This window comes from Mauremys reevesii, linkage group 11 (assembly GCF_016161935.1).
Source record: "Mauremys reevesii isolate NIE-2019 linkage group 11, ASM1616193v1, whole genome shotgun sequence".
NCBI classification, from domain to species: Eukaryota; Metazoa; Chordata; order Testudines; family Geoemydidae; genus Mauremys; species Mauremys reevesii.
Genome location: NC_052633.1, coordinates 75,357,237 through 75,367,011, shown reverse-complemented (window position 1 = coordinate 75,367,011; position 9,775 = coordinate 75,357,237).

The following is a 9,775-nucleotide window of genomic DNA, read 5'->3' as shown; positions in this document are numbered from 1 at the left end:
GGAAGGGTTAATGGCAGGTTGCTTAGCCCATGCAGGGCCTGAGGGCGGCTTGCCTCCATGCCATGCTGCCCCCTCTGCAAGGTGCTTAGAGCCTCCCCTCAGCACTACCTCGTGTGTGCTCCGCCTCACCCCCACCGCAGCAGTGCCCTGCTGGCTAGCCGGCCACCCACCCGTCACTTGTCTCCTTCTGGCAGCGTTTCACCGGCTCCCTTCTCCATCCTCAGCTCCTTTCCTGGCTTCACAGGCCAGGGCCTGCACTAGGATCCTGCTCCCCCTCCCAATGCCCTCAAGCCGTGCTGTGGGCCCTGGGGATGCCCTGTGGAGATCAGGCTGGGGCCACCAGTTCCTTGGCAGGGCAGATTTCCCCGGGGCCCAGGGGGTGGGCGTGGGGGATGGTCTCTGGCAGAGCTGAGTCCCAGGTGGGGGCGGGGCTGCTCTGGGCTGGGCTGGCTGTCGCGGGGGAAGGGACTGAGCACGTGCAGGGAGTATTTCCTCTCCAAGCATGGACATTGCAGGGCGGGAAGGGGAAGCTGCAGGAAGCCCCCCACCACAGCACACTAGCACCCGCCTTCTGCTTGCACTGCCAATGCTGACAATGCTTGGAGCAGCAGGCCGCCCCCAGGGACATGGCAGGGTTAGGGGGCATGGTGGGGTGTGGTGGTGTGGGAGCATCCGGCAGGGTGCGGGCTGCATGGGGAGGGGGTAGCCTGGTGGAATGGGAGAGGTGATGAGGGGTTGCACAGTAGGTGGGGGGGTGCGTGGCAAAGGGGGCACAGAGCAAGGGGGCAGGGCTGGCAGAAGGACCCTGGGGTGCATCCCTCATGTTGTCCTGGGCTGATAGTGATTCCCCAATAACTGCCCTGGGTCAGTAACGGAGGAGACTGTGTCCCAGCACTAGGGGGCGCTGCTGCACAGCAGCATTGAATCTGGGCAGGAGGCACTACCCCTCCCCTCCCCTTCGCCTGGGCCAACCCTTCCTGTCTGCCATGGGGGGCCCAGCCTCAGTTGCATGCATGGGTGGCAAGTTTGTAGAAATTTTGGTGGTGCCCAGAACCCGCCCCCCCGAACTCTGCCCCCCCCCACCTAAGGCTCTGGGTGGGGTTTCGGGGGGAGGTCTGGGGTGCAGGTCCTGGGCTGGGGATTGGGGTGCAGGCTGGGGGTGGGGGTGCAGGCTCTGGGAGGGAGTTTGGGTGCTGGGTGCAGACTCCGGACTGGGGCAGGGCATGGGTGTGCAGGAGGGGGTGAGGGGTACAGGCTTTGGGACGGAGTTTGGGTGCAGGCTCTGGGCTGGGGATGGGAGTTTGGTGCACGCTCTGGGAGGGAATTTGGGGATAGGAGGGAGTGCAGGGTGAGGGCTGAGGATGAGGGGTTCATGCTGTGGGGGGGCTCAGGGCTAGGGCAGAGGGGTGGGGTGAGGGCTGTGGGGCTGAGGATTAGGGTGCGGGGATGAGGGCTCTGGCTGGGGCTGAGGATTAGGGGGCGGGGGGATGAGGGCGCTGGCTGGGGCAGAGGATTAGGGCGGGGGATGAGGGCTCTGGCTGGGGTTGAGGATCAGGGGGCGGGGGGATGAGGGCTCTGGCTGGGGCAGAGGATCAGGGTGCGGGGGGATGAGGGCTCTGGCTGGGGCTGAGGATCAGGGTGCGGGGGGATGAGGGCTCTGGCTGGGGAAGAGGATCAGGGTGCGGGGGGATGAGGGCTCTGGCTGGGGCAGAGGATCAGGGGGCGGGGGGATGAGGGCTCTGGCTGGGGCAGAGGATCAGGGTGCGGGGGGATGAGGGCTCTGGCTGGGGCAGAGGATCAGGGTGCAGGGGGATGAGGGCTCTGGCTGGGGATGAGGGTTTGGGGCGTTGGGGAGCCTCAGGGCGAGGGCAGAAGGGCAGGGTAAGGGCAGGGCAGGGTAAGGGCAGCCTGCCTTGCCATTAGTGAATGGCAGGCGCTACGACCCTGTGGCAGCAGACAGCAGTTCTACCGGGAGCCGATCTCCGTCGCCACAGAGCAGGCAGGGGAGAGGCGCACGCTGCTTTTTGTCAGGCAGGGATGCGGCGCGGCGGGGGGGGGGGGGGGGGGACACGCCGGGGGAGGGGTGGCAGGCGGGGGCTGGGACCTGCTCCAGGCAGGGACGCGGCGGGGCGGGAGGGGGGAGGCCCGCGGGGGCCGGGGCCCGATCCAGGCAGGGCCGGGGGAGAGACCCAGCTCCAAATATTGCTGGAGCAGGGCACCCAGCCCTGACTATTCCTGGAGCCCGGGCACTGCACACGGATCTAACCTGCCACCCATGGGTGCATGCATCCCGGGCACAGCCTCTGGGGACAACTTCCCTTAGGAGCCTGCACCAGCAGGGCTCTCTGCGCACCCTCCCTGCCTGGGGGGTGAGCGCCACAGCCCCAGCCAGGCACCAAAGGCAGGAATCCTGCCCTTCCTTGCCATGGGGCCGGGCTGGAGAGCAGGATCGGGGCCCCAGCTGCTCAGCCAGAACCTGTTGGACCCAGGGGCTCTGCGCTCCCCACAGACTGGCTGCTGCAGCCTGTCCTGCTCCTCGCCTAGCCAGCAGGTCATCTCCTCCCCACCCTGTGCCTAGGCCAGCTGGAGGTGTGTGGGTCCGGGGTCCTGTTCCCCAGGCCAGGGGAAGCATTCAGCTTTCAGGGCACTCAGGCTGCTGTGGGAGGTCTGAGCACACGCACTCGTTACCTGTGGGGAGGGAGGTCATGTTCCTCTCTGGGGGGCCAGGAAAGTGCAGCTCCTGGAGCTGGGCGGGTGGCTGGCTGCTCCCCTTCCCCACATCGTTCCCTGGGGGCTGGGGCTGCCACAGGGTCCTTGGGAAGCTGAGCACTCAGGGGTCAGCGTACAGCACCCACTGCCCCTGTGTTCTGGAAGGTGGAGCAGGAGCAGGGCTTGCTGGGACCAGAGGGTGTCCTCAGTCCAGAGTCTTTATGGCTCTGCCGGTGCCCCTCTCTTCTGACCCACAGCCCCTGCTAGCCCAGCCCTGGGCTTCCCCTCCCCCATAGCCTCTAACTCTTGCTTCCTTGTCACGGAAGCGCCTGTTTCAGCTGCCGTGGGATGGGGGCAGCAGGTGAGTGGTGGTTTTGCCTTCTTTAAAAGCCTGAGCCTAGCGCCCCCACATCCCCATTCTGTGCAGTCACCAACTGACTCAGGCCACTCGCTGTGCGATGGCTTCTCCTGAATGAGGAAGAGGCTTTTGGCCTGGGGGGGGGAGAGTACAGCCCTTTCTCCTCCCTCTTTGGGGCAGAGGGGAGTTAAAAATTGGGAGAAGGGTAGCTGAATACCTCTGTCCCAACTCCCATCCTCCAGCCAGGATCAGCCAGCTTCTTAGCTTAGTGCTTCTGCAGGAAAGCTCAGCTGTGACATCGTTAACGCTGCTGATGTTTGAAGTGTCATCATTAGGCTCCAGTGTAAACCTGATCAGTGGGGACAGGGAGAGTTCACGTGTCCCTCCGCGCCTGTCTCCTATTCGGAAGGTTTTCCTGTGGCCGCAAAGGTGGGATGTTCAGTGCAAATCCGCGCCAGGGGCCCTGCAGGCCTCCCTGGAGCACAGCAGAGTGACCCCATTGATAGCTGGGGTGGGGGCCGGTTCCCATTGCAGGATGCTGCTGTGGCCGTGCCAGGCGTCTCCCCGGGCCCTTGCCACGTGGTGCCAGGATTTCCAATGACAGGGCTGCTTATTCCCATGTGGGACGGTGGGATGTGGATCCAGGCCTGGGGGCAGGAGGGAGCTGGCCACCGGCCACTCCCTGGGATGTGTTCACAGGGCAGCCAGTGCCAGGCAGGAGTTTGGCCAGGGCTGGGATCGCATGTATTTCAGCCCTGCCTGGGGGGAGACTCCTCTGATTGGCCACTCTCCCCACTTCCCCGCCCTCTGGGGAAGGGCAGCCAATCAGAGTTGCTGCTCTTTGCCCCGCCCCTTCCCCAGGAGCCAGGGGAAATTTGAAGTAGGGGAGGGGGCTCTAAAGAGCAGCTCAGGGCGGCTCCTGGTCCCTCTCCTGTGAGCAATGGGTGGCTCTGCTCCCCCCATCGCTTGTCCTGGCGACCGGGGAGGAGGGTGCAGAGCCCTGGAGCTGCAGGGGCAGAGGTGGGGCTGCAGGGCCGGAATGAATTGCTGGGCTGGAGGAGAGGCCCATGTGCAGCTCTGCTGTCTGGCAGCCACGAGAGCCTTCGCAGCGGCCAGGGGCAGCTCGCTCTGCGTTCGGGGGTGTCGGCTGCGCAGCCCGTGCTGGGGGTGGGCTTCAAACAGCAAAAGGCCCCCAAAACACACCAGAGACTTGAGCTTTGCCCCCAGCGCTGCCAGTGCCCCGCACTCCCGACCTGCAGCCCCCTGCTAGCCCAGCCCTGCCGGTGCCCCGCACTCCCGACCCGCAGCCCCCTGCTAGCCCAGCCCTGCCGGTGCCCCGCACTCCCGACCTCCAGCCCCCTGCTAGCCCAGCCCTGCCGGTGCCCCTCACTCCCAACCCACAGCCCCCTGCTAGCCCAGCCCTGCCGGTGCCCCGCACTCCCGACCTGCAGCCCCCTGCTAGCCCAGCCCTGCCGGTGCCCCGCACTCCCGACCTGCAGCCCCCTGCTAGCCCAGCCCTGCCGGTGCCCCGCACTCCCGACCTGCAGCCCCCTGCTAGCCCAGCCCTGCCGGTGCCCCTCACTCCCAACCCGCAGCCCTCTGCTAGCCCAGCCCTGCCGGTGCTCCTCACTCCCGACCCGCAGCCCCTGCTAGCCCAGCCCTGCCGGTGCCCCTCACTCCCGACCCGCAGCCCCCTGCTAGCCCAGCCCTGCCGGTGCCCCTCACTCCCGACCTGCAGCCCCCTGCTAGCCCAGCCCTGCCGGTGCCCCTCACTCCCGACCTGCAGCCCCCTGCTAGCCCAGCCCTGCCAGTGCCCCTCACTCCCGACCCGCAGCCCCCTGCTTTCCCAGCTCTGGGCTCCCCCCTGGCTCTGACAATGACCCTCACTCCGGACCTGCAGCCCCCAGCCTAGCCCAGAGCTCAGCTGCGCTCTGCAGTCTGCAGCACGATTCAGCGCTGTGTCTCAGCAGGAATCTCCTGCAGGGAAGAGGGGAGCAGGAGATGAGGGGCTTCCCCCCCGACATCCAGAGTGAGCGCTGCTCCCCGGAGAAATCCCAGCCCCAGGGGGCCTGGCCCCAGCGGGGACCCTGCTGGCTTGGGTCAGTGGCAGGTTTCCATGGGGTAGGGAGTCATGGCCCATAGCCATGGGGCAGCCTGTGCGGCTGGGATCTCTCCCCAGGACCCGGCTCGGTTCAGGCTCCCAGTGCAGTTAAAGGCTCAGCCTCCATCATTTGAGTCCACAAATATTAGTTTCCGCAGGGTTTAATGAAGCCGTTATGCAGGGCATGGCCCCGCGCCCCAGCCCGTGGCCTTAACAACTGCTCTGTAGCCTCGATTAAAGGGACCTTTCAGTCGCTTTCAAGTATTTTTAGAAAAGGGGTTGGGGGAGGGGGGGAACCCCAGGCCAGCCGGGAGAGGAAAATCCCGAGCTGGCCTGGTACAAAACTAAGGAAATAGCACCACCTAGACTGCAGCTCCCTCCCTGGCTCAGCCGGCGCGTCGCTGGGCCCTCTCTGCTCTGTGCCCCACTCCTGCTCCCGCTCTGCAAGGTCTGGGGCCAGGGGGCTCCGGCAGGCCTGGTCCAACCCTGGGGGGTTTCCTGCTCTGCTCAGTGCCAGGTGCCCAAGTACTACTGGGGAGGGTCATGCTATAAATAACATGATGATCTCAAAGCACCTTCCCTGGGGTCAGCACCCCCTTGTACAGAGGGGAAACTGAGGCACAGAAAGGCACTCAGCAAATCAGCACTGGGAATAACCACCAGTGGTTAGGGGAACGGCCCAGGCTCTTTGGGGGACATTCCCCCACCCCCCAGAACTTTGCTGCCTCCTGCCCTGTGGGTGACATAGAATCACAGAATCTCAGGGTTGGAAGGGACCTCAGGAGGGATCTAGTCCAACCCCCAAAGCAGGGTCTGCCTGTCCCCCAAGTGCCATCTATGCACCCACACTTTGAAGTGGGGGGGGGCTCATTTTGTGCAGCGCTTTCTGTGCTTCTGCCCTTCTCGCACAGAGCACAGGGATGAATCCAGAGCAGGAGGGGGTATCCCTAGCCTCCAGCCCCATGGACAAGGGATTCCCCTAGCCTCCTGCGCCCCCCTCCCCCCCATGTTGGACTGTGGCATGGTTTGGTTGGTTCAGGTAGTAGAGATAAGCCCCCATGTGTCCAGCACAGGGGGGTGAGCACGTCACCCTCCCCAGAGTGACCAGATGTCCTGGTTTTATAGGGACAGTCACAATTGTTGGGTCTTTTTCTTATCTAGGCTCCTATTACCCCCCACCCGTCCCGATTTTTCACATTTGCTGTCTGGTTGCCCTCCCCTCCCCCAGCCACTCTTTCCGCTCCCCCACATGGGGGCTGGGGGCGTGAGAGTGGGCAGGCAAAGCAGAGACCCTGCGATGCTGTTGGGAGCGGGGAGAGTCCCCGGTGCCCAGCTCACTGCCCTCCCCACAGGGCACTGGCCTGGAGCCAGTGAACAGCCCAAGGGGTTTGCGTCTGCCCTGCCCCTTTGCCAGGCCCAGGCCTCCAGCCCGGTCTCTGGGGCCCCCCCCATGGGGCTTTCACTCAATGATGCCCCCTCCCGAGGCTACCCTCTGCTGCCCCCTGCTGGCCCATGGGAGGGCCCAGTGAGGCACAGGGCAGGGGGGCTGCTGCTCTTCATTAGGCCTGGGTTATTAACAAGTGTGATGGATTCGCTTTCCCTCTCCGGCCGCCCGAGTGCTGGGGCTGAGAGCAGAGCAGGGCCTGCCGTGCCCCAGAGCTCAGGGCCAGGGCCCTGGCGGGAGGTGACACACATAGGGGCCTTTCCCGTATGCTGGGGGGTTCCCTGCCCTTTGAGCCGTCCCCTGGCATCCCTGCTGGCTGCATTAGTGATTGTGAGGTGAGGTTTGTTCCTCTGCACCTGCCCCCTGCCCAGCCTTGCTGTTAGGGGTATTAACAGTAGGGCTTATGGGGGCCCCACTGGGCTGGGCACTGCACAGGTCCCGACCGAGATCAGGACCCCATCGGGCTGGGTGCTGAATCATGGAATACCAGGGTTGGAAGGGACCTCAGGAGGTAGCTGGTCCAACCCCCTGCTCAAAGCAGGACCAACCCCCAGACAATTTTGCCCCAGATCCCTAAATGGCCCCCTCAAGGATTGAACTTGCACCCCTGGGTTTAGCAGGCTAAGGCTCAAACCACTGAGCCATCCCTCCCTGCCAAACAGACCCCAACCAAGATCAAGGTCCCATTGTGCTGGATGCTGCCCAGACCCCGACCGAGATCAGGGCCCCGTCGTGCCGGGCGCTGCCCAGACCCCAACCGAGATCAGGGCCCCGTCGTGCCGGGCGCTGCCCAGACCCCGACCGAGATCAGGGCCCCGTCGTGCCGGGCGCTGCCCAGACCCCGACCGAGATCAGGGCCCCGTCGTGCCGGGCGCTGCCCAGACCATGACCGAGATCAGGGCCCGTCGTGCCAGGCGCTGCCCAGACCATGACCGAGATCAGGGCCCCGTCATGCCAGGCGCTGCCCAGACCCCGACCGAGATCAGGGCCCTTGGTCCCCCACGTGGTCTCCTCAGTCCCAGCCCAGTGCCTAGCTGCAAGCTGGGCCCCTCAACCCTCCCTCCCAGCTCTGATGGTGTGGGGCGCTCCATGAGATACTGATGGGCTGGGGGGGGTTGAGGGGCCCAGTAAGGCGGGGGACTGTACTCACTTGCTGGTTGTTTGTTAGTGATCCAGACGGTTTGGGGAGCCTGTGGGTGGGGGTGAGCTGCAGCACTCACCTGGACTAAAGGCTGATGCTTCGTGGCATCGGATGCCCATGGGTCAGGCAGAGGCCTCCAGGGCAACCCCAGTGGTAGTTGTGGGATGGAAACAGATCTGTGACCAAGTGACACAGAGTCATGAGTGGAGGGGGACGTACGTGGGTGTTGTGGTGCTGCAGGGTGCGGGGGGAACGTATGTGGGTGTCATGGCACTGTGAGGGGGGTGTCAGTGGGCTTTGTGGTGCCTGTGGGTGGTGGGGCGTATGTAGATATTGTGTGTGAGCGGGGTTGGGGGGCGTACGTGGGCGTCGTGGTGCCGCGAGCGGGGTTGGGGGGCGTACGTGGGCGTCGTGGTGCCACAAGCGGGGTTGGGAGGCCTACGTGAGCGTCATGGCGCTGTGAGCAGTGTTGGGGGCATACCTGGGTGTAGTGGTGCCATGAGCAGGGTTGGGGGGGTGGTGGGCATCGTGGTACCGCAAGTGGGGTTGGGAGGAGTACCCGGGTGTTGTGGTGCTGTGAGTGGGGTTGGGAGGAGTACCCGGGTGTTGTGGTGCTGTGAGCGGAGTTGGGGGGCGTATGTGGGTGTTGTGGCACCGCGGGTGGGGTTGGGGGGCATCGTGGTGCTGTGAACGGGTTGGGCGTATGTGGGTGTTGTGGTGCCACGAGCAGGGTTGGGGGGTGTCGTGGCACCGTGAGCGGGGTTGGGGGGCATACCCGGGCATCGTGGTGCTGCTAGCGGGGTTGGGGGCATACCCGGGTGTCGTGGCACCGTGAGCGGGGTTGGGGGCATACCTGGGCATCGTGGCGCTGCTAGCGGGGTTGGGGGCATACCCGGGTGTCGTGGCACCGTGAGCGGGGTTGGGGGCATACCTGGGTGTCGTGGCGCTGCTAGCGGGGTTGGGGGCATACCCGGGCGTCGTGGCGCTGCGAGCGGGGTTGGGGGCATACCCGGGCGTCATGGCGCTGCGAGCGGGGTTGGGGGCCTACCCGGGCGTCGTGGCGCTGCGAGCGGGGTTGGTGACATACCTGGGCTTCGTGGCGCCGTGGCGCCGTGAAGGAGGTTGGTGGACATACCCAGGCGTCGTGGCGCTGCGAGCGGGGTTGGTGATGTACCTGGGTGTAGTGGTGCCATGAGCAGGGTTGGGGGGGTGGTGGGCATCGTGGTACGGCACCGTGAGCGGGGTTGGGGGCATACCTGGGTGTCGTGGCGCTGCTAGCGGGGTTGGGGGCATACCCGGGCGTCGTGGCGCTGCGAGCGGGGTTGGTGATGTACCTGGGTGTTGTGGTGCCATGAGCGGTGTTGGGGGAGTACTTGGGCGTCGTGGCGCTGCGAGCGGGGTTGGGGGCATATGTGAGCGTTGTGGCGCCGTGAAGGAGGTTGGTGGACATACCTGGGTGTCGTGGTGCTGCGAGTGGGGTTGGTGACGTACTTTGGCGTTGTGGCGCTGTGAGTGGGGTTGAGGGGCGTACGTGGGCATCGTGGCACCACGAGCAGGGTTGGTGGACGTACCTGGGTGTTGTGGCTCCGCGAGTGGGGTTGGTGGACGTACCTGGGCATCATGGCGCCATGAGAGGGGTTGGGGGGCGTACCTGGGTGTTATGCAATGCGAGCAGGGTTGGGGGGTGTTGGTGGGCATCGTGGTGCCATGAGTGGGTTTGGGGGTGTACCTGGGCGTCGTGGCACCACGAGCAGGGTTGGTGGACGTACCTGGGCATTGTGGTGCTGCGAGCGGGGTTGGTGGACGATCCTGGGCATCATGGCGCCATGAGCGGGGTTGGGGGCATACCTGGGTGTCGTGGCGCTGTGAGCGGGGTTGGGGGCCGTACCTGGGCGTTGTGGTGCCGGGAGTGGGGTTGGTGGACATACCTGGGCATCGTGGCGATGTGAGTGGGGTTGGTGGGTGTTGGTGGGCGTCGTGGCGCCACGAGTGGGGTTGGGGGTGTACCTGGGCGTCGTGGCG